The 12,803-nt window shown below is 43.6% G+C and overlaps 2 protein-coding genes across 4 annotated transcripts in view; one reads left to right on the forward strand and one right to left on the reverse strand.

Moving 5' to 3' along the window:
• LOC124306745 (protein O-mannosyl-transferase TMTC1-like) overlaps positions 1-12,803 on the reverse strand; it is a 145,513-nt gene that overhangs the window by 124,046 nt on the left and 8,664 nt on the right. The window lies entirely within an intron of this gene.
• The window catches only part of LOC124306746 (myrosinase 1-like), a 43,256-nt gene that overhangs the window by 29,274 nt on the left and 1,179 nt on the right, over positions 1-12,803 (forward strand). The window contains exon 10 of the mRNA XM_046767705.1: positions 5,152-5,517. The gene's annotated coding sequence lies outside the window, so the exon portion shown is untranslated. The remainder of the gene's footprint in view (positions 1-5,151; positions 5,518-12,803) is intronic.

Genomic DNA, 12,803 nt, shown 5'->3' on the forward strand with positions numbered 1-12,803 from the left:
CTTTTTGCTTTTCCTTGTTCTCGCTCGGGGACACGTTGAAAATCCGAAGAGGCAAAACGGAGCTCGGTTGATTGAACCGCGGGCCGGGTGCAGCGGCAGGCGGTGGGTGACTTGCCAAAATATGCGCAGCCTCGATGAAAAATTCAAGAGAACTCCCCTCCTCTCTTCTCTTTTCGTCCCTCGGCAAAAGCCGGCATTATTTTCCATCCAGATGAAAAATGAAGGGACGAATTCAATTTTGCAAACTGACAAAACGTCCACGAAGGTGTGCAACGCTCATCCGCTGAATTAAATCACGCCCCTACATGTGCCTGAGGTGCGTTACAATATCACGGTTCGATATTAATTGTTAAAATTGTATCAATTTTTTTCCTTCCTTGAAATCGTTTCACGCAAAACAACGTGACTCGTGAAACATTTTTCTCGAGTTCAAGCAGCCGTGAATTCACTTTGGCCTGTGCGTTGACCACGAAATGATCAGACTGACGCAGTTTCAAATCTCATCGGGTCATCAAAATTCCATGCGGCGACTTCCGGAGTGCGAGATATATGAAATAAAAATATACAAAAATGAATCGTTTTCGTCGATTCCGGTTCCAGTATTAGACGTCCCAGCTGAATGTATACAATATATATGCGTACGGAGGAAAAAACTTTTTTGCATATATTATAAAACGGAGGCTGATTCGCCTGGGAATTCCTAATTTTCACATTTCCAGTTACGCATATATACCTATGACCAGTTATACGTATAATATCCTGCGCACATGCCGGAATTTCATCATTTATTCATTTTTCTCTACCCATTTATATTATTTCCCCCCTCCTTCGGTTCCTCTCCATGCATACATTTTTCTTCCCCCGGCAACTTTTAACTCACTTTTAATAGTCGTCAAATGTTTGTTGTATAGCCACGCTAACGATCAACGCTGAAGGGACGTGAGACCGTTGAAAGAACTCCGCATTATAATTCATGCACACAATATCTCTATATTCAAAAGGAAGGTGGGGCGGGGGGGGGGGGGGGTCGATTATCGCGTGCGATATGAAAATAAAATAATTACAGCTAAATTGTACGCCTGCGGCACGGCCGGCGACAGGTAGGCCAAATACATATACACCTACAGCATAATTGTGAGAATATTTTTGGCTTTATATTATCGCTAGGCATGATGTATAATGCGTTATTATACGATTAAACCTGCGCCCTGGCATTGTTCTGCGCCACTGATCCCATCTGCAGCGAGCTGGTTATTACCATTTCGAAATTGCAAGCTCGTTGATTTAACATACAAGTGTGCCTGCAGGATCGAGGGAGCTGAATGAAAAATAAGACCAACAGCGTTATTCGTTGAAACTTCGAATCTGAAACGTTCCGAAAGCGCCTAATTCCGAATTTTTTAACAGTGAAACTCAAAGTAAAGAAATTAAACTGTGAAGAAACATCAAGGTTTCGGATGGTGCAAAATCCGACGCTGAAAATTTGATTTTCCTTAGTGTTAGATTTTCGATATTTTTATGTTTGGCGTCTGATTTTCTTACTCGTTGACTAAATATATGTGGGTATGTTTTAATTTTCGGAATTCAACCCCATCGAAACTTTACTTTTCCGAACTTTTCTCTATCGTAACTTGAACTGGGTTTAATTTCTCTACTTCAAATTTCGCCAGCAAATAATTTGGAATTAGGCGCTTTCGGAACTTTTCAAATTCCGAACGTCGACCCCGCCCCGTTCTTCCGATACGACGAACAACTCGGTGTGTGTATTTTGCAGCCTTCGCTTCGGTTCAACGGTGACGGATACCACCTGCTGATAGGAAAATCAAACAAGGACAATTATTTCCCGTTTCGTAGGCCTTGTGCTGTTGAATGAGACTCGAGCTGCTCACGATTCGGCGTAAAAGCATCGAACGTACACGTAAGCCCAAGTAGCGACGCTCTTTATCGGTGCCCTTTGAACTGAAACCATTTCCCATTCAAGCACTCCTATATATGAAGGAGGCTCGTCGTTCTGCGGGCATTCGATCTGAACCCACCCATCTTATGGCCTCATAAATCAAGGGGACAAAGACTGGTAAAACATACAGTGACGCGACTTAACTCCGACGACGTAGGTTCGTTTTCGGGTCAATCATCGGGCCCTCGTTTCCGTATTCCTTCGCCGTCTGATCCTTATTTATCCCCCACATTTTTTTACCCAAAATTTTCGAATTGAAGAAAACTATTTTGACACTGAAAAAAATTGAACGACTGTTCGATCCTGTATAATAATTATTTTTAGCACTGGTCAAATTTCAAAGCCATTTTCATCCGAATTCAGGAAATCGACACGATCGATAACTTTTGTGTAGGTCGCCTCCGCCATACGATTCAGGTTATATGATTCATTTCGTCCATCGATCGAGACTGACGATTCACTTCGGCCAACGTATGTAGAGGTGTGTATTATTAAAATAAGTTCGATTCGAAGAGGGGAGCTGACACCTAACATGACAACGCGTCACGGTGATTGTGATGGATAGGAGGGCAAAAGTCGGCGATATTCGATTTCCGAAATGATTGTGTTCCATTGACCGTCGTTACAAATTCTCCACCCTGACTAGAAGTGAAAATAAACAATAAAAGAGGCATTCCTCAGCCGCACTCCCCTTTAAACATTGTCTGAACTTAAAATTATACTCGCGGTCTACACGAAGGAAGAATTAAAAATGGAAGCTCTAGTTATTCTGCGATGGAATATACATATACATGGACTGACAACGTGACAGTTCACTTTCCAATATTCTCCTGAATTATCGCAAAGTTATAAATGACGAAAAGTTACCATGCGGCATTCGTACGAACGGAAACCTGGAAGAAATACTCGACAAGAATAAGTCGAGAGGTGTGTAAGCCAAATGACGCAAACGATCAAAACTGGGAAACGTAATTTCAACTTTATCGAGAGATAAACCTGACCCGCACCCTCGGAGAAACCCGGCGTTTTCTGCTCCGCTGGTCCACGAGGTGTTCAGAAATTTATCAAACATTGCCCAGACTGCACTGCAGGCATGTCAGAATTCTTCGTTCTCTCTAATGAAACGAGAAATTACCCGCTAGGAGCTAAGCAGCCGAGGCTGGCATAAAACAGAATAAATACGAATAAGTACGAATCCCCGGTAATTTCCGGTCCTAGGCGGACTTTATCTCAATCTCACTCCAGTCAAATAAAGCGCTAAGCTTGTCCGTGTTAAACGCGAAGGTGATGGTGCGGTGTTTTTACCCCTGTATTTCAGTTCCTTTTTTTCTTGCCTTTTTGTCGGGCTGGTTCGGCGGTCGTGTTCGGTGGTCAACTGAAAGAGCGGACCTTTTTCCTAGTGCCGGTGCTGATTACGGCTTTGTGTCATCCCGCGGGATACAGAGAGTAGAACGAAGCCGCAGAGAAGTACACTTTGAGTTCAGCCGTGTGCCGTTGAGTGGGTGAAAGAGGAACGGGAGAAAGTGACGGAACGGAAAGGGGCGAAAGAAAGCGGGGAAAAAGGGGCCGAGATGAAGAGGGAAAAATTGCGCGGCCCTCGAGATCGAGAACTGTAAACAACTAATGAATTGTTGGTTTTTTAAAAACAACACCGGCTTGCACCAAGTTTATTGACAAGCCGAATTTCCTTAGATTGCCAATTCCTATAAGAATTCCGGTCCTTTTCAACTTCACAGATTTCTCAAGCGTGGGTACACATTAAAAATGAACTGATACAATATAACGTGATGAATAGTATAAATATAACGAATAACTTTGGGTGTAACTACTAGAACTGAAGATCAGAAGATTTGAGCATGAAAATATTTTCACTCGGTTTCAATTTTCGTTCTGAACAGTCATGGACCCTAATAATTGAAATCGTATATCAAAGATCGATGAGTTTACATAAAGTAATTTTGATTCCCGTTTCACAGAATCGAGCGTTTCATAAAATTATTATAACGCAAATGAACCTGCGTTTCTCAGAGTAAACTCATATTATACCTCTTCACAGACGCAATTTTATTCCTGGTTGATTAAATTTTTCATTTTCACAAGGACGCGTATTTGTATATTTCTATTTTTAAACAGCGCCACACAAAGCGCTACCTCGCCATTTTTCGAACACGATTCGTTCGCAAATGTCTTTTAAAAATCACTACATTCAATGCCTGCGATGAAATGCCATGACGCGAAAAATACATTTCCTCTGGTTCGACGAGGCGTTTTTACGAGCCATGAAGTATCGATGCACGGCAATATAAATATATGGTTGAGTGAAAAGCATACGTGTATTTTTCTCCGTTCCATCGTTCCCAGGAAATTTTTTTCGAATCAGTCGCGGCTTCTGATTCCGTCGGATCGCAGCGCGAATCCGTTTACCCCAAATGGGGTGATTATTTATTCGTGTAACACGCGTGTAAACGCGTCCTCGAGGTTTTCCACTCGAGTTTTGAAACCATTCAACAATTCTACGTGCAACACAGCTCGAGTACCTTTGCGACTACGTTTTATCCCCACGGCTACCTCGCATCGATTTCTCATTACAGCTCGTTCAGATCCGTTTGACACTCCGTGTCCGTTCCAAATTAACGAATACGTAACGCGACTCCCTCGCTCTCTTCCTATTTCTCTCTTTTGTGGCACGAGTGTAGATTTTTCCATCAAAACTTTAGGCTGACGTATTTAACCTCGGGAAAACTGTCGACGTTCGAATGTAGTATGATACGAAGAGTTCTGCGTATAGATCCCGACACCGAAATGGTTTCTTACCAAAAACGATGATAACGTAGAGCACCGCGCGGAGGATTTTTTCTGGTGATTGATAAAGTCGACCAGCGAGAGGATAACCCCCACCGAAAAAAGTGTTTGCATCTGTGTTAAAATGCCGGTAAAATATGGGTATCGGGATCTGTACGCGGTATTCTCCTCATTATATTATACTAGTTTCGAATCACTCGAGAGGTCGACAAATTGTCTCAAGACAAATTGTGAGGTCTGTACGTAGATATAAGGTGTCTATTTCACTTACAAAATTTACCCCGTTCCAGTAGCTCGAAATATCCGGCGCGATCTTGAGAGGGGGTGAATTTTTATTTCATACGTCAGAACGCATGTAACGTGAAAATCGAATTTACTGTTTCGTATTTCAGCACTTTGAAGGCCTTTGACACAAGAACCCAGGACGATACGGACACGCAACAGTTGACGAGAGTTGATTCGATTACCTACTCGAGAATTGGACAAAGGATCCTACCTAAAGCTGGAAAAATCTTGTCGGAACTACAACCGGAGGCAATTCAAACAGTCGCGTCCTTTCGCCGAACGTATCTGTGTATTTTTTCACGATTCGGTTCGGCTGCTGCCGCACGACAACAGCCCGGATTCCAAACTAGGAAATCCCGTTTCCCGGAACTCGGAAGAGCTGAATGAAAATTCCGCAAAGCTGATGAAGAGTCGGATGACGACGATGATGATAATGAGGAGACAACGAAGTCCCATTGTTCCTACCAAGCGAGGTGAGTGAGATTAAAACGATGAATAATCACGAGGAAAGTGACCAGATTACCCCGTTTTCTTTCTCTCTTTCCCCCTCTGAGTTCCGGCGGCATATTCTTTATTCCCGGAGTCTCTTAATTAATATTAATTGACCATACAGACTAGCAAGCAAGCGCGATTCTCCGCGCCCTTGTCCATTCTCGAAAAAAGCGATCCTCCTTCTTCTTCTTCTACTTTTTCTTCTTCTAATTTTTCAGCTTCATTCCGATTCTCAGCCCGGTACATTAAAATACACATACATAAATTTAACTCCCGGCTGAAGCTTTTCGCTTCGTTACATTCTCTCGTCTCACGCCGGTTCTTTTCTGCCTGGAGAAAAATCGGAAGAATGCAACAATTTAAAATATTGAACAGAGAGAGAAGGATCAGTAATTGAGAATCATTTTCCCACAATGCGACGGGAGGAACGAATCTTTCACAATGCTTTTAACTCACTTATACAGATTCTTAGTCAAAATGCAAACCGATAGCAGCGATTCTCTTTATTTCCATTCTTCTTTTCTACGTTCACTTTGCCTTTTTTTGGTTCCACTGTAACTTTTTCCTCTGTTTTTTTTTTTTTTTTTTTACTCTTCTCTTTTTTCATCTCATACACTAGTCCGATTCAGTGGTAAACTTTTACCTCATGGACTGCAACGTAAGGGGCTATAATTTCACGAGCTAACGAAGCTGACGAGCAAAAAGTTGGAACTTCCTCTGCCAGTTTCGCGAGAGAGAAATCAGCAGGATTTTCTCTTTCGGTCTCTTTTTCTGACTTCCTTCGAACGATTTTACGCGTGTACACAAGCACCGAAAGGATATTGATGTATATTTATACACGTAATTCCCTCGCTAAAGCTTGAAAAGTAAAAAACAAAAGCAGTAAGAAAACCAAGGAAATGAAACCGAAGAGTAGGACAGGAAACTTGACCCAACTACCGCAGTTTCCACTCAACCAAAAGGGCTGCGTGTGACGGAAATACACGGCAGTGGAACAACGATCGTGTCGAAGGGACTTTGTTTCCGAAACAGCGTAAATAGGAGGAACAACGCGGAATTGAATAAGAAAGGGAAAAATGTATAAGTTGAGAATGGATTTATCGCTCGATGTTGAAAGGAAAACGCTTTGCGAATCGCGATATCACGCGATCTAAGCTATCATTACTATCATTGAAAGAATAACCCTCGCAGACGTTGTGCCGGAAGAGATAAAACGAGCTTAGGGGGGGTGACAGGGAGCTTAGCTAACTAAGGTAGTTGCCGGAGGTTATCTTCGCCGGCCCCTCGATTGCACCCCGGGCCTCCAGACAGTGCAGATAGCCGTGAAACTGTGCCTTTGAGATTTGTGGATACCTAAGGCGTATGTATATATATATATATATATATATATATATATATATATATATATATATATGTATATATATGTATGTATGTATGTATGTATATAACGCTCCTCCGGCGATCTTCCATGATTTAAAGGTAGACCCTGCCGCTTAATCCCAGACCCGCTGTCTTCGCCCAAGTTTATTACTTAAGCCCTTGTTTACAGGGGAGAACATTCACTCAACGGTTTCTTGCGTCAGTCTCGGGAGCAATTTCAACCCCGCGATTTATTTCGCCGTTTATCTCATCTCTTGTATCGCGTCCGTACGCTTGTCTCGATGACGATGACGATTCTCTTCGAACGAGAAGCGGGATGGTTACGTAACTCCAGTTGAACCACTTTTGAGGCATGAAAATACGCGAACACTCGGATTGTTTCAGGTACGGCGCGCGAAGGACCGTCTTTGAACTATTGCAGGTTGTCTGTACGCCTATTCGTAGAGAATTCGGTTACGGCATACAAATCAAGGGGCGCTTCCTGCGTCTCGACTGATTCAAAGGAGTTCCCGGTAACGACTACAGCGTCATTTCCATCACCGTTCTCGTGTACTCTCGTCAATCGTTAACGAGGTATGCATAAACATAGGTGCACACCCTGCTGTACGTGTACGTACCGCACAAATTTGAGATTCGTAAACTAAAATCGCGTCTCCTTTCCTTCGGGGAAGAGATCGTTGCTTCGATCGGGAATAAATAGCAACAATGCTCCACAAGACGATACCAAATTGTATCTTCAGTTCTGCAGGACCTGTTATGTATATTTTCAGGATTTTAAACTAAATTGTACTCTTCCTAATCAACTCGAAGATCTGCTTCCAGCTCTTCATCCTCCAGGGATGTTAATTCGTGCATCTCGTAACCAACGGACATGATCGAGGGGTGGAAAAATCGGGAAAAGTTGAGCTCGCCCCGATACGTAACCTTGAGCCGTAACTCCGCAGGTAACAAGGTTTGGTGTCCCGGAGACGGCGTAATTATCTCCATTTACATCAAAAGGCTCGAAATTTGGCGAGCAGCTGTAATCCACCTATTACTTCTAAATAAATGCAAATTCGTCCTTCCCCTCGCCCCCCCCCCCCCCCCCCCCGCTTAACCCCTCAACGTATCTCTTTCCGACTCCCCGCCGACCCTCCGCGACGAGAGAGAAAACGGGAAGAGAATGAGAAAGCGGTTTCTCATCGAGTAACAAGCCGGAATTTACTTACGTAAATGCGACATTATTATGCGACCCGCATTACTTTATTACGTGGAACCTGCCGGAATTCTGCGAATTTTGCAATTCAACCTAATAAGGAAAAGTGCTTGGGGTCCATGTTGAGATTTCCGATTTGATATTTGAAGTCTTGGGATTTTCGGTACCACGTGTCTGGAAATAGTGCTTGGAGAGTTGTAATTACGGACAGAATTCTCTGGGTGACAGAAACGAAACTTGGACGTAAATTTTGGCGAGTGAACGGAAAACGGAGGAATTACGAGATAACGTGAAGCAAAATGGGAACACAAACAGGAAACGTATAACTGGCGATACAGCACGAATCGGAGATCTGGATATTTAGGCTCGAAGGTTGGAATTCCAATTCCCCGGTTTTCGCAGATAAGCAGGATATGCCGAATCGGGCAGATCTCTGTTTTTCAAATACACCAAAATCACGCGATGGGGTGAAATGTAACCTTCACATGCCCACGTATGTACGTGTCACGCAGCGTAATGTCTGTTTTTTCAGGCTGTCGTGATACGAAGCCTCCCATTTTCAATTCATCGGTCGATTATCTCAATCTGAAATGGGCAAACAGATTGCTGACAAAACTGAAACGAGGTCGAGTATTTTTGGGCTTTCCACGCCGACTCAGTAAACGGTTGACCATGATATTTTTTAATTTCACCAAGGACTTTTTCTACGTTAGTACGACCCCTGAAAAGCTTCCTAGAATTTTATTTCAACTGTTTCGAATCACTCCTCTTCACTCTATAATTTTTTAAACCTATCCCAAAAACACCCAAATCGATATTTTAACAAACAAGAAAAAAAAACATTTGGCTTCGAAATGAAACATTTTCACGCATGGTTCAAAGTGGGACTTCGTTTTTGTTTTTCCATTTTTAAAATTTCTTCATCGTCACCTCTACTTTTTAATCATTTATTTTATATTCATATCTGTTAAAAATCTATTATAACACATACCGCATCTCCGATTTGATTACTGATTCAGTTGTAAAACACACTCATCAGTTTTTTAGAAATATTTTTTTCCAACGCTTTTAGAGTTATTTTTTTTCACCAAAAGTGTTCCGGAGAGCCCCTGGGCTCATACATATTCGATGCAGTCCTAGAAGCCCGGTGAGACTTAACACCCGAAATTGTATTGGAAATTTTCCAAAACCTCGAATATGTAATTGACCACCGAGTAGCCGTAAATCCCTAACCTAATTCGCGCTTCCGCGTGTTACGCACTGTTTATCGAATGACGAATCTTCAGGGTACGTGGCGACAACAAGGCGTCCAAACCATCGATAATTGTCAAACGAAGTATTAAAATAATTACCCCACTGCGTAGTGGCGTATAACGTTCTGCGGAAAGAGGGGGAGGAGGTGCGTGCCGGGTTAAGTTAAATGTCACAAACCGAGGAGGAATTTCGTGTTTAAGGTCACCGGCACGGAAACATTGAGTTAAAATTATCTTAAACTTCCTCCACGACTTGTGAACGATGTTGTATTATACCTGGCAGTGATTCAGTGCCGCTGCTATTACATGCGAGTGTCTGCAGCACAGCGCTTGTCGGACTCTGCGCATTTCGGGTTTAATGGGCGAGTTAATACAGCCTGCCTCTCGTGTTCGTGCGTATCAATCGGAAGATCAGATTTAAACTTTTACGTACGTAGACATGCACGCTCGCGGATCGGGCACTAAAATCACCGATTGAACGGTGCGCGCGTGAATTCTTTCTCGAATTTCGTCACGACCGTTACACCGTCACGCCTGCGTACCTGCGACTATTCCACTGTGAGATAAAAATTTATCACAGGATCATGAATATCTATTACCCCATAATACAAAATTTATTACGCCTATAATACCGGTGACAGATACTCGTTTAGTATACCAACGAGGTATAATAAAACAACGTATATGTACGGCAAAGTCCTTCGGTATTATAATCACCGATCGTAAATTCATTTTCATGCGTTACAAGAATTACCGAAATCGGACGAACGGCTGCGAATTTATTTTTCATAAATTGTAATGAAATACGACAAATTCGGGATATTCTTTGCAATCCGATCGCTTGTTCCGTGAAATAAACAGCGGTTTTCCTGTACCAATGGCCACCAAAGTTCAGCCGGTAAAAACTACAAGCACTAAGTCCAACCCAAACAAGGATAACATGCATGATAACAGGACCTTTTTTCGTACCCGCTGTATTACGGGACGGGAATTGGTGCGGGCAAATTCCGGGCAGCGAGTTGATGAGCCGGTTGTTAGTTCTTTGAGGGAGCTTAGTTGCGGTGGCAAAAACTACGGGGCTGAGAGTTTAGAGGGAATAGAACTGACCGTGAACAGCATGAAGAGCGGTGATGAGCTGGTTAAAGTACCAATTTTGGTTTGAACAACGCATATCTCGGCTCCGTTCAAACTCCCTGAACACCAGAACAATGTAGATACATATTGCCTCGTTATCTGCCGGGTTCAGCAGGGATGGAGGGACGACGAAGCGAGGCGAGGGTGGAATTGAAAAGATTATTTCGCGACCGTTCGAGTACCTGCTCGATACAACGGCGCACTCTTCGCATTTGACAAATATCGATGGACTGGTGCTCGAGCTCCGTCATACTCGAACCCCATGCGTGCAATCTGCGAATGAAAGGCATCGCGTATATAATAACAGTTGGAATAAATTGATACTTAATTTTTTTTACGTCCGAGCCCCGAAACTCCACCTCTCTAACGGTCGCGTTAAATTAATGAGTGGATGATATCGAAATAATGATGATAATAATGATAATTTTTCACGGTTTCACAGTCGCTCGAGAATTGTTACACGTATTCGGGTCGTTATTTCATCGGATCAATATTGATGTGCAGAGTTGTATTTCCTTGTAAGAGACAATAAAAAGTAAACAGAAAAAAAAAAAACTTTTCAAACCTTCGCGGTACACTTTATAAGCGTTGCGCTCGCACTGGGTGAGAGTCGAGAAAACTTTCGCAAGGGTGGAAAATTTCGGACCGTGATGATTCTCGATGCTGAACGGTAATGGCAATTCGATCACGAGGAGCTGGCGAGTTAGGCAAATATCGGGAGGAATGATAATGGAAAATTACGCACCCTTTCGGCGCCGGATAAATCGAGAAACTCGATTCATTCGACGCTAACAAATCAGATAAAGACTAAGCTTGACATATCCAATCTAGAAGCGGCGAGATTCACTTACCGACAAATAATGCCTGGGAATAGAGAGGAGAAAGTGAATAAGGTGGAAGAGAGAGAGAGGGAGGGAGAGAAAACCAGGTTATCGAAACTTTGGCAAAAGAAAAGAGAAAAAAAAAAAAAAATGTATCGCTTTTCTCACCTCTTCGAAATTGTCGCGTATATCCGCAAGCTGGTGCAGAGGCCCAGACGATAAAATACGTATAAGACGAAACAAGGAAACAGAGAGAAAAATAAAATCAAATACGGAGTAAAAATTGCGACCACATTTCGAGACCGGCAATTTATTTGGGCTCGTTTAGCGCTCGAGGAATAAAGCGAGAGAGCCGAGAACTGCCTCGGCTAAGACGCGGCTCTAATAGGGCCCCGACCCCAACTCCACTAGATGGATGGCTTATTGGCTGTCAATGCTCGCCGTTGGCTACCGAACGAACTGGAAGCCCCCGAAGGGCTGAGCAGATTGCTCTCAGCGCGACCTCAAAGGGACCACGAACCGCAGACACTATCTCGCGGGGGTTTAAGGCTGGAATTTTTCACCGGGTAATCGCCGCCACGCGGGGTTGGCAAAAGAAGAAAAAGGCGGGGAACCGACCGATGCCGAGTAAATATGCGTGTTGGCTGTGCTGTTTGTGTTTGTCAGATGGGGAAAAGCCGCCCCTGCAGACGATAACTGCCTCGGTGCCTGCCGTGTCCGCGATTTCAATGCGGCATAACGTACAGGCCCCGCAGATTATACTCGGGCTGAAATTATTCCCGGTTAATGAGGGCTTCCTGTAACGACTTTGTTACACGACACGGTTGCGGTCTCCCGACAAATGGCGTTCGCGCTTACCTTCCCTCCACCTTTTTTTTTTGTTAACTTCGTTATTCATTCTCAACCCCTGCCGTAATCCTCGCGCCGTATGATACGGCCACGTTTTTCTCTTCCACTGATCGGATTCGCGGATGGACCGCAACTTTGCAGTTGCGTTCGTCGCGTTCAACCCGCTGAGACATTGGCGTCCATGGTACCACACTACCGAATTGAAGTACCAAAAGTAGCCGACTGCTTTTTTTTAGCAGAAAGTGCAGCCGCCATAGTACCAAACGATTGAGTCAAGGTACCAAACACAGCCAATTCCTTCTTTTTCTTCTTCTTCGAGCGAAAGTTGCAGGTTCCGTGGTAACAAATCATTGAATTGAGGTACTAAAGGCGGCTAACTGCTCCTTTAATGGTCTCGTCATCTCACCGGCTGCTGTCGTGCCGCTCGCCACAAACGGTGTAATCGATCGTTCAGTCACATGATTTAATCAAGTCGGTCCTCAACGTCGTAATATCTTACGTGACGTATATATCGGAACCGGACATCCGGCGATGAATGATGAGTGTAGAGGACACGCGGCCAGTTTATGATCAAAACTGATGGTCGAGGGTGTTAAACGGGTAAAAATTGACTGTCTCGTCTGACCTGAGTGCCC

Source organism: Neodiprion virginianus, chromosome 6 (genome assembly GCF_021901495.1).
Source record: "Neodiprion virginianus isolate iyNeoVirg1 chromosome 6, iyNeoVirg1.1, whole genome shotgun sequence".
NCBI lineage: Eukaryota > Metazoa > Arthropoda > Insecta > Hymenoptera > Diprionidae > Neodiprion > Neodiprion virginianus.